This window comes from Centroberyx gerrardi, chromosome 24 (genome assembly GCF_048128805.1).
Source record: "Centroberyx gerrardi isolate f3 chromosome 24, fCenGer3.hap1.cur.20231027, whole genome shotgun sequence".
Lineage (NCBI taxonomy): Eukaryota > Metazoa > Chordata > Actinopteri > Beryciformes > Berycidae > Centroberyx > Centroberyx gerrardi.
In genome coordinates this window covers 19,921,530-19,932,617 of record NC_136020.1, presented here as the reverse complement: position 1 = coordinate 19,932,617, position 11,088 = coordinate 19,921,530, and positions in this window count along the sequence as shown.

The window sequence follows — 11,088 nt, the reverse complement described above, 5'->3', positions numbered from 1 at the left end:
GGCACTTCCATATGCAGGCTGTCGCAGAAAGGTGCTATTCAAATCATGTGCAGGTTACAGATACATATATATATATATATATATATATATATATATGGAAATAATTATATATTTAATATGGAAATGTATTTTACGTGTAGTTGGTGGTGCATGTATAATGTTTTCTGGAAGTTGCATCATGGTGTTTGTGTTCACTTTGATGCTCATGACTCTTTGATTCAACTCATTTTGAATTCGAAGACAAATCCATCTCTTCCCTCTCTTTCTCCATCTTCATCTCTTGCTCCTCCTCCTCCTCCTCCTCCCCTCTCTCTTCTTCCAGTGTGTTTGTCATTGAAACATCACACACACACACACCTATTGATGCATATGTTGTCCTATATATGATGTAAGGACATGGATGTCATCTCTCAGCTGAGACACAATTAGTGTAATGGGATCTACATGTTTGATCTGAAACGGAATCAGCATGTTGTGTCCGACATCGATGTCACTAAACGCCCCGACCGACCACCGACCAATCACAGCCTCAGAACCGGGCATGCTGGGCAACGGTTCCCTTCAATTACCGTTTCTCCTTGCAGAACACACTCGTCCACACACTCCGTAAATCTGCCCAGAGAGAGTCAGGACACAACACACTCCGCTCAGCCTCAAGTTTGACAGGCGCCAATAGTTTGATGAGAGGAAACTTGAATTTGACACTCGCATTTAGTGATGATTAGGGATTACAAATTCTGGAGAGAAATGTGGACACCAGCTATCTGGAGTTGACCAGCAGCTCTGCTTATTTCTATTGTATTTTCTAAAACCTCACAAAATGTTACCTGGCGAAGGTCAAAAAACGGCAACAGCTCAGCAGCTTTATTTCTGTCTTGTGTGTCAGGAAAACGTGGAGCTGTAATGTCTCTATCAGACAATCTCAGCCGACAAGACGACAAGACTGACAGAGCGTTTTCCTCTGGGTCGACTCAGCAGATAATCTCTGTTTATCTCAACTACCTGAAGGATGTTTGACTCAGCTGGTTTCAGTTGAAAGAAGAAATTCTACTGGTAGAATAGATATCTTTCTATTTTTAAATATTTTGTGTGACAGAATTTTGGATCTCTGGGTTGCCATATCCTTTTAACAGCAGTGAAAATCCTGTAACAGTAACAAATAACCTTCCTAACTTGAATTGATGATGATGATGATGATGTGAGGAGGGTGAGGGTTTTTTTGTGTGGTATATGTGATAAGGGAATACATATAAATGTATATAGATCACATGTACACTGTTGGTGTGCATATGCAGTGGAGAGCACAAACCGCCAAGATTCTCCAAATTGCTGTTAGACCCAAACACGTCATTCCTATCACTTAAATTTTAATTTTAATTGATTTCTTGACCCTACAAACATACACTTTGGATTTGGAATCAAGTCTCTATCTCTGTTAGTTTCATAGTTATGGCTAACAAACACTAATCATCTCCACCAATCACCACCAAAATCAAATTAGCTTTTCTTTGGCCCAAGACCGATCTGTCCACCAAATTTCATGGCAATCCATTCATAAGTTTTTGAAAAATCCTGCTGACAGACAAATGAACGACTGAAAACAGAACCTCTTTGGCATGGATAAAGAATTTGGGATAATTGTGTATGCATTCGTAGGATATATATGACATCATTTTCCTGATCATTGTAAAACTTTATTGTTGATTCTGCGATATTGAAAACTCATTAAAAAAAATATTGAATTGGAAGAGGTGACCCCACTGGAGAGTTTGGAATTTGTAGGTCACAGCAAATCCCGAAACACATAAAAAAAAGTAGGAACTTTTCCTTTTCAAGCCGCCTCACAGCGTGCGTTACCAGCGACCTATATTCTCTCTGATGTGGGAGACTAATGTGAGACATGTGCAGCGCCCACAGCGTTACGGGGCCGTGATGGGACGAAACCAATCCTAGTGGTCTGTGATCTTGGGCAATGACACACTGGGCGACATCATGGAACCCCATTATCGGAGGGCCAGAGAGGGACGGCGGGGGCGGAGAAGTCACCCGGCAGATTAATGAGATCAGTATCCGCCCGGTCCGAGCCAAAACATTTAGCAGGCGGAGAGACCTACAGAGAGAGAGACGTCAGAGGGACTGGGCTGGAGGGTGTCAGTGGGATTTCAGCACGTCCGTGGGTCTAGCTTGGCAAAACACACATTTGGATTACTTTTACACACAACGTTATAGGATGCTGTCAGTATGTGTTAATTAACTGAACATGAATACAAATACAAAGGTGGATGTACAGATGTGTTGCAAATGACGCATCATTTTTAAGTGTGGGATGGAGGGCACTATAAGCTAATTTATCTTCTGCCTTTCCTTACAGATTTGAGTTTTAGTGATCAAACATTTCTTGGAGGCATAAATAATCTCATTGGTTGAGTTAAACCTCAGTGGGCGGAGCCAAAAGAACCACAGATTTTCAGAGTGCAAGTTAGTTAACTGTCAAACTTGCATGGCAAAGAAGGAACTCTGGTCAAAATAAAAATGTCCATGACCTTGGCATTCATGATGTTGAAGGTCAGCAGCTAGCTAACTAGTTTACCTAGACAGCTATAGGCTAGTATGGCTAGTTTGAACTTGGAAGGTCAGCTAGCTAACTAGCTAACCTAGATAACTTAGTACGGCTAGATTGCATTTTTTCAGTTAGTAGCAGAGAGCTAGGCTTCATAATATTAGCTTCCTCCTCTCTTACCTCTTGTCTTTTTCACTGAGCTTCAGTCTAATGTTACTTAGCCAGAAAAACTGTGGTTCTTTGGCTCCGCCCACTGAGGTTTAACTCAACCAATCAGATTATTTCTGCCTCTGAGAAATGTTTGTATAACCAAACCTAATCTGCCATTTACTTCTAGCTTCACTGTGATCTGCTGGTTGGAAGACCCACTTGTGGCCATGTGTCCTTCAAGCAAGAAAAAAAAAAAAAAAAGCGGAAACAGTGATGGAGTCTATATTGGTGTCCTCATCCATCACTGCTTCATATAGGAACACTATTTGTATGCAAATGATCTCTCATTCTGCTGTGAATTGGGCACTTAATGATGTTCTCAGGGCAATCTGTCACTCGCTGCTCTCGACAAGGCTTTCTCATCCGCTGACATGTCGCTCTGTCACGGGTGTTTCATCCCTGCGCCTCGTCTTTCAGACAGAAGAGGCTGTATGTTGAAGCTCTGATCACTGTGAGTGGCGTTTAGATACCTGTGAGAAGCAGATGTACTCATTCACACATTCACACACATACACACACACACATACACACCACCACTACGCATATAGAGCGTACAGGAAAGGTGTGAGCTTTCTACCTACTGATAGCCAGTGCAAAGCCTATAATCATGGGTGACATACGTTTTGTGGAAGGTACTGGGACTCTAATGTTTATTTATTTGCATTAATGTTGTGGCTGCACAACATTGACATATGAAGATCATAGCAGAAGGGATTAAAACCAAATCACTTTGGGTCAATATGATGAAAAATTCATTTCAACTGTGGTAAAAATGTTACAAATCGTCCAGAAAACCATCCTGGGTTCTATTACTGTCTCCATAAAGTCAGTCATCTATTCACTGTGAATGAAGCAGCTCCAAAAATTATAGTGTAATGATATTAAAAATCAGAGTTTTGGCTCTGCTTTACAGTAAGTCTAGCCTTGGGAGTGATTTACTAATGCACACAGATTTTGATGAAACCATTCAGGATCATGGGAATAACCACTTCATTTTGATTTTCACCTAATCGTCAGGTGTTTAATATGCTTACTACTTATATCCAAATGAGACTCCTGTGGTGATTTTGAGTGAAATAGTATAGGGATGGGACGATATATATCAAAATTCAATATTATCGCAATACCAGAATGTGACAATACATATCGTGGGGCAGAAAAATAAATCGTGATATTAGCTCCATTTTATTCTGCTGTAGTAATCACAAATGAGACGCTTGACCATCACAGTTTCACAAGCTCTCCATCCAAATTATATTATTTTCACTTTGTAATGACATTTTTAAATTGTTGTTTACATTCTAGCAAGATAATACTATAGCTAGAAAGATTTGTGGCTCAGAAATAAACAGAATTCTGCACAGTCAGACTTTGTTGTCATTAAACTTTTATTTATCACATCGTATCGTGGTTGTATTGAATCATGAACCGCATATCGCGTATCGAATCGTATCGTGAGATAAGCAGATTGTCCCATCTCTATAAAATCGGTCTGAAGAATAGCCGGTAGCGTGGGAATCAAACCCTTAACCTCTGCGGTGTTAATGCCTTGCTCTACCCATTAAGCGACACAGTACCAAAAAAACCCAAGTACCCGCTCACATTTAGTTTGTCACATTATTATGAAAGGGAATCCTGTTTCTATTGTATAATTAAGGCTGTCCCACATCTCAGCAAATGTGTTACCCGGCGTGTGTCAAAATATCCAGGGCGAGCTGTTGATTGGAGTTATGTCATATACTCTTGAAGCTTTGCGAGCGAGGAAACAGTCATAAATAGTGCCGGCATAGTTGGCTGCTTAACTGTGACCGAGAAAGGCCACCCACGTTACGCTGCGAGGAACACGGCTGAAAGGAAAAGCTTCAGAAGATGCCCGTTATAGTTCGTCAAGTGGCGTAGAAAAAGGAAACCGGTGGCATTGGAGGTACATTTGCACAAAGTGGCTTTCTACCCACTCACAGTTTAACTTGATTCTCAGGTCTAATCCACAGCTCCACCTGAGAGTGACACTGCAGTTATGATTTTTACATTTTCTCTACTGGTTTCTACACACATCACTCGCCCTGTTTTGCTTAAAATGTTCAGTTAAAGGGAAGGTTCAGTGAGTTTAGAGGCCTATCCTATTCATCACTAACCATGTCTACGATTATAACATTCAAAACAGTTTTTACATCAGAGTTTTTGTCTCTGAGAAATCAGCACCAGCCTCCTGTTAGCATTCGTTAGCAATGCTAGTGCAAGTCAATGGGGTATGAAACCATCAGCTTTCAAAATCCCATTCAAGAGCTTTGAGCAAGTTCTATTACGTATTCTTACTATTATTAAACAGCTATGGAAGTATATGAAATGGCTTGCAAGTGATTTTAAGAGTTATGGTTTCATACCCATTTGACTTGTGCTAGCATTGCTAACAAATGATAATTGGAGGTATTTGCCGATTTCACAGAAACGCAAGCTCCAGTGTAAAAACCTTTGGCTCATTCTAAGAAGGGGCTTGATTAGCGATTAATAGAGTAGGCTTATAAAATCGCTGAATCTTCCCTTTAATCAACATTAAGTGATAAAGACTGACTTCTCAGATGAAGTGAAGATCAACCACATCAGATTTCACAGCTTTCCCAAAATGCTTCTGATGTGTCAGAGACAAGCTGCAACAGAACGGCTGCAGGAACGCAAAGGTAGTGATGAAAAGTGGCTGCAGGCTGCGGGCTGCGCCTCAGGAACCAAAACACACGTTGCATCTGCTCCTCATTTCTGTCATAATTTATGTTATTATGTTAAGCACTGAAATCGACTTACAAAGGAGCTGCCAGTGTGTCCAAAATACAACTTAAACACACACACACACACACACACACACACACCAAACTCTTATCTTTTCATCATCACATTTACATTTAAGGCATTTTAGCTAACACTCTTACCCAGAACAACACACACACACACACAGAGCGCAACTGTAGAATAAGCTTAAACTCACCACAATTACAAGTAACCAATTATACTAAGGAGAGCGAAGGTCAAGGGCCTCAGTGCAATGACAATATTCCCGAAATAGAACTAAAATAAGAGCTAAGGATATTTTGTCTCATGTCTTTAAAAACAAAAATAAGTCGCCAAATGTCACTGAAAAACATTGTCAGTTTGTTAACATTTTGCTATGATGGAAATACCACACAGAAAATGAAGACTTTTTATGCTTTTTCCTTTCCTTTCCTTTCCTTTCCTTTCCTTTCCTTTCCTTTCCTTTCCTTCCCTCTGCCATACTACCCATCTGAACCAGTTCATAATCAGTACTGGGGTAAATGTCTAACCAAGCAAAAAGACAGAATGCAGCTATCACTCGTGTGTAGGAAATAACCTAAAGCATTATTTTCAGTTCATGTAATAAGTGTTTTGTTTTTTTTTGTTTTTGTTTGAGAAAGGAGGTCATCGGTTTTACAGTATTATTTCCCTCTTCCTATTATTTCTTGTCACTATAATCAATTTCATGCTTGGTTTGAGAGGATCGCGCTTTGTTTGAACTGATTGTGTGGATTTCTTGTCAGTCTATCATCAATTTCACGCTTCGTTTGACTAGATTGTCACATCATTTGGGCTGCTGCAACAATACAATGCAGAGAGGGAAGCTTTAAAAAAAAAGAGCATTTCATTGGCCTTGCATTGCATTTCTTTATACATGTACATAGGAAGGACCAACAACACCTATAATGGCATGAGCAAATCTACAAGGATATTTTGATTTTCGATTTTTTTCAACACTTAAAAGGGCACATAACAAACTTGCTTTAAAGTATGTAATGTTTTAGTGTTGAGAGATACTTTTGAAGCTGCACTAGGCAAGATTTTGATCTAAGAATACACCCGTCTTATCAGCCGAAATCACAAAGCAGGGCTGCAACCGAGCAGAGCGTCCCATCTCCACTAATTGAGACGCTGTAGAAAAAGCTGGACTCACCAACGTTAGATCTTTCTCTTTGGTTTCTTTGGTATAAAGCATCACAGACCGACCGGGTTGGTAAACATGAGCGAGCTGTGTGACGTTTACTGACCTCACACTGCAGAATTTCTGGGTATTGAAGTTCAAATTTGTGTCTTCTTGTCATTTGGAGCCGCCAACGTGCGAAGTTGCTTAGTGCAGCTTTATAGAAACATTCCACAGCAGTATTCATAAATCCTTCTCCTAAATTTTGCACTATTCCAATGGATATGGGGCACGATTTTGTTAAAAAAAGTGTACGATTGGATTCGTGAACTCACCCAGCAGGACAGATTTTGCGCATTTTTTGTTTGTTTTCAACTGTTATTTATCCAGGAAAAGATTGAATGATCACGCAACAGCTTTCCCTTGACTCCCTTGACAAGCTGGAGAGTCGGGTTCGTCCCTCAGCCGGTGACTCTGGTCTGTCTGACTGTTGGTACCTGTCCATTCTGCTTCTTCGACCAATGAGTTTTTAGTCTGTGTACATAAATTAGCAAGAGGGGAGGAAGGGCGAGGCAGGCAGACCTGCAGCCAGAGAGACTGAGTTAATCATGGATCAGTATGGAAGAGATGGAGCGCAAAAAGATCATGCATTTTCAGATATTTGAAGTCAAAACCCGGCTTCTCGAACCTCTAACCCAGTGGCTCGGCTGTGTGCCATCGAGGCCCAAGAGTCTGCAGTCTTTCATTCCAACCAATTGTCAACTTTGCTCGAGTCCCAAGTCAGTCTCAAGTCTTGAGGCACAAGTCTCAAGTCAAGTCCCAAGTCTAAATGTAGATTACCAAGTCAAGTCCATGTCATTAATGTCAAGTCTCAAGTCTAAATGTAGAACAGCAAGTCAAGTCAGAACAAATCAAGAGTCCAGTATCAATTTAATATCTTAAAGAAAACTAAATATCTAGGACTTTTCAATGCAATATGGTTTTAATAGGATAAAAACTTGGTAAGAGCATCATGAGTTTGATTTCTATAATCAGTTTCAACTTCAATAAATTCAATCATTCCATACAAATTCAGAAAACAGAATTTAAATTCAGTCGTCTGCTGGAACAAATCTCATCACTTTCAATCTAAGTCATTTACACAAACACAAGATCTCAAGTCAAGACTTTAGAAACCTTTTCAAGTCATCAAAGTACAAGTCAGAGTCAAGTCCCAAGTCACCAGAACCCAAGTCAAGTCAAGTCTCAAGTCTTCTCTTCATGCATCAAGTTGAGTGTCAAGCAATTGAAAGAGTCTCCACCTCTCTGGATTTCACTGATCAGTTCCTCCTCTTTGGTCAAAAGTGTGTAAATCAGTGAAATCAGCTGCTGTAGTGTTTGGTTGGAATGGAAACCTGCAGACTGTCTGAGCTGCTGCTGCTGCCGCCACTTGCATTCTGGGATAGACCGTGAGGACTGAAATGACGTCAGCCCCGGAGCCGACACACTTTCTGAACATGATCCATCATCCCTTCCCTTCTTCTCCTCAACTGGGTCACCTATGTTTCTGTGAAAAGTGATGAGTCAGCGCCTGTTCTCGATAAACCGTGTCCTCTGGAGGAAATCATTTGGTGATGTTATCAGGTCCTGAAACATCTACCCACCCGCCCCACCCCTCTCTCTCTCTCTCTCTCTCTCTCTCTCTCTCTCTCTCTCTCTCTCTCTCTCTCTCTCTCTCTCTCTCTCTCTCTCCCCATCTAACTCACCTTTACTGCCGTTCTTCTGGCCGGAGAGTTTATTTAATGGTGAAAAGAAAGAGGGGATTGCAAATTGCAGCCCTCTGTAGCCGAGCGCAGATCCCCTCCTCTAATTGCGGTGGCGCTCCTGTCTGTCGATCAGCGTCTCCAGGATTAGCTCTGCTCAGTCGGCGTCGGGTCACCGGAGGTTCACCGATAAACTTAGATTCTGTATTTGGTTCTGCTCGTGTGATCAGTGGAAGAGGAGAAGGAGATAAATCTTTGAAGAAGCGGATTCCTGTGATTTTGTGATTTGTGACACACCAGGTGACTGTGGACGCGTGAACACATCCGCAGACGCTCAGAGCGACGCAGCGCATGTCAAAATAATGCTAATTCTCTGCTCAAAAAGGCAACACAGCCATTTTTTTTTTAATGCTGGAAGACAGGAGGGATATTCTTTGACAGCCTCTCTCAGCGCTGACATCATGTGCCGCACATCCCCCCCCTCCTCCCCCCTCCTGTCCAGAGATACAAGTCTTTCAACCCCGGTGCTGTTTGATCCAATGGAAATAAGAAACAGCGTGTTGTATCCAGGCAACAAGTTCGTTGCCAGGTGACAGATACAGAGGTCCTGAGACCAGAGAGTGTGTGTGTGTGTGTGTGCGTGTGACAATTCCACATGAATAAGACGAGGCAGAACATCAGTCACCTCCTGCAACTCGCACATTTCTTTTGATAATCCCACGTCGATCGGCCATTAGCATGAATTTAACAGCAAACAGTAGAAGAAGAAGAAGAAGAAGAAGTGTGTTTGCTGTGATATGAAGGAGCGGTGCATTCACTCCCAAATGCAAATGAACGCATGAATTGACAGCAAAACTGAATTGCGGAAAGTGACCTCCACACCTTTTCGCGAACCTTAGTCAGCTCGCCTAATTGGTGCAGCGGATCCTAATGTACACGGCGGCGGGCTTATCAGAGGAGACACATCCGCCAGCAAATATGAAAACAGCCATAAGTGGTGGGATTATCAAACGTGTCTCTGCCAGAACACTGGGGCCTTTCATGTGGCAGCCATGCGCTCAGATAATGATCATTTCTGAGGCGTTTTTTATTTTTTTTATTTTTTTATTTTTTTACAGCTGACAAATCCCACCGCCGCCATTAAAGCCTTTCGTTCTCCCCCGGAGCTGCGTGAGGCGACAGTGTACTTTTACTTTGATTAGATGCAGTTGCTCCGGCAGGGGACATTTGTTTACAGAGGTCTGTTTTGCTTAAGTAAAAACCTCTGATTTGTAAGGCAAAGAGTGGATGGTGGATTTATTTCACTGCTTGAATAAGTTCTGCATAGTGGAATAAAAACATGGAGTCTTTTAAAACCCTTTTTTTTTTAACACAAAGATGGCTACCAACCCCTTTATGAGCCATTTTTTTTTGTCTTTTGTTACTATATGCAGCTTCAATATTGTGATGGAATTAACAAAATGCCTGTTTCAGACTGGCAATAACACAAAAGATCCACACCTTTCAAATGAGATACTGGACAGAAATATCAAAGAATGCCTTGGAAACCAAAACATTCAGCCCAAATTTTACTCCCCTGCCTTTGCAAAACAGCACCACAGCCATATCAGGTTCAGACTGTCACTCAGGCCTTTGCTGCCATCCTCTTGTCATCATCGGTAAATACAAGAACAACAAAAAAAAAAAGATGGAGACAAGAAGCGAGACGTTGTGACGATCTGCCAGGCTCAGTGTCTCAGGGGGAACAGTACTGTATATTCCTGGTGTCTCTGTTCATGGACTGGAGGAGTGAGGGCTCCAGCAGATAAACTGAAGGTGAGTGGAGACTTGATTCAGAAGGTAGTTGGTAGAAAACCTCAAGTAGAGGCTGATCATGTGACCTGGGGCAGCGCCGTAATCTGATTTACCTGAAATCTACAAAACTGCAAACAAATAAAAACTTTCTCAAAAATATGATGCAGCAACCTTGGTGTTGTGTCATACGAGACAGACTGGAACAAGCAGGAATAACATTTGGATATTTGTTTCTCCTCTTCAGACAAAAACAAAATTCTCCTCCCTAGACAGATTTTGAACACGGATCTACTTTGACGCCCGAGGGTCGGACCCAAAACAAAGGAATCAGTTAGGGATGTGTCCAATAATTGATCAGTGCATGAATCTGTTAGACTTCTTTTGTGTTGCTAAGCAACAAAAGCAGTAGATGGTGTTGTGTTTGCTAGCAGTCATTCAGACATTTCTTTTTCTAAAGTTGATTTCTTGTTGACTCTTACTTGGATAACAAGCGTTATACTGTATTTGGAGAGCTAGTTAAAACTACTCACCACATATGAACTGATGTGAATAGACCCTGTATTGATCGCTGTCTGTCTTGACGTCATTGTGATTGATTGAGGCTAGTCGTCTTCATTTTTCTGATAACTTCTGATCACTTAATCTTTGCTGTTTCTCCTCCCTTACCGGAACAGCCAGCTACATAACAAAACCTGACCATGGTGTTTGCAGTGTTGACAGCAAGTCGGACTAGGCTGTAGTTCTGGAGTTACATGGTGGTCTCCCAACATGGCCGCCAGCCGGCTCTATGATGCTTCTGTAACACCTCTACCCCCCTGGATGTGACGCTGTAGCATGACTTCAGCACAGACTACATG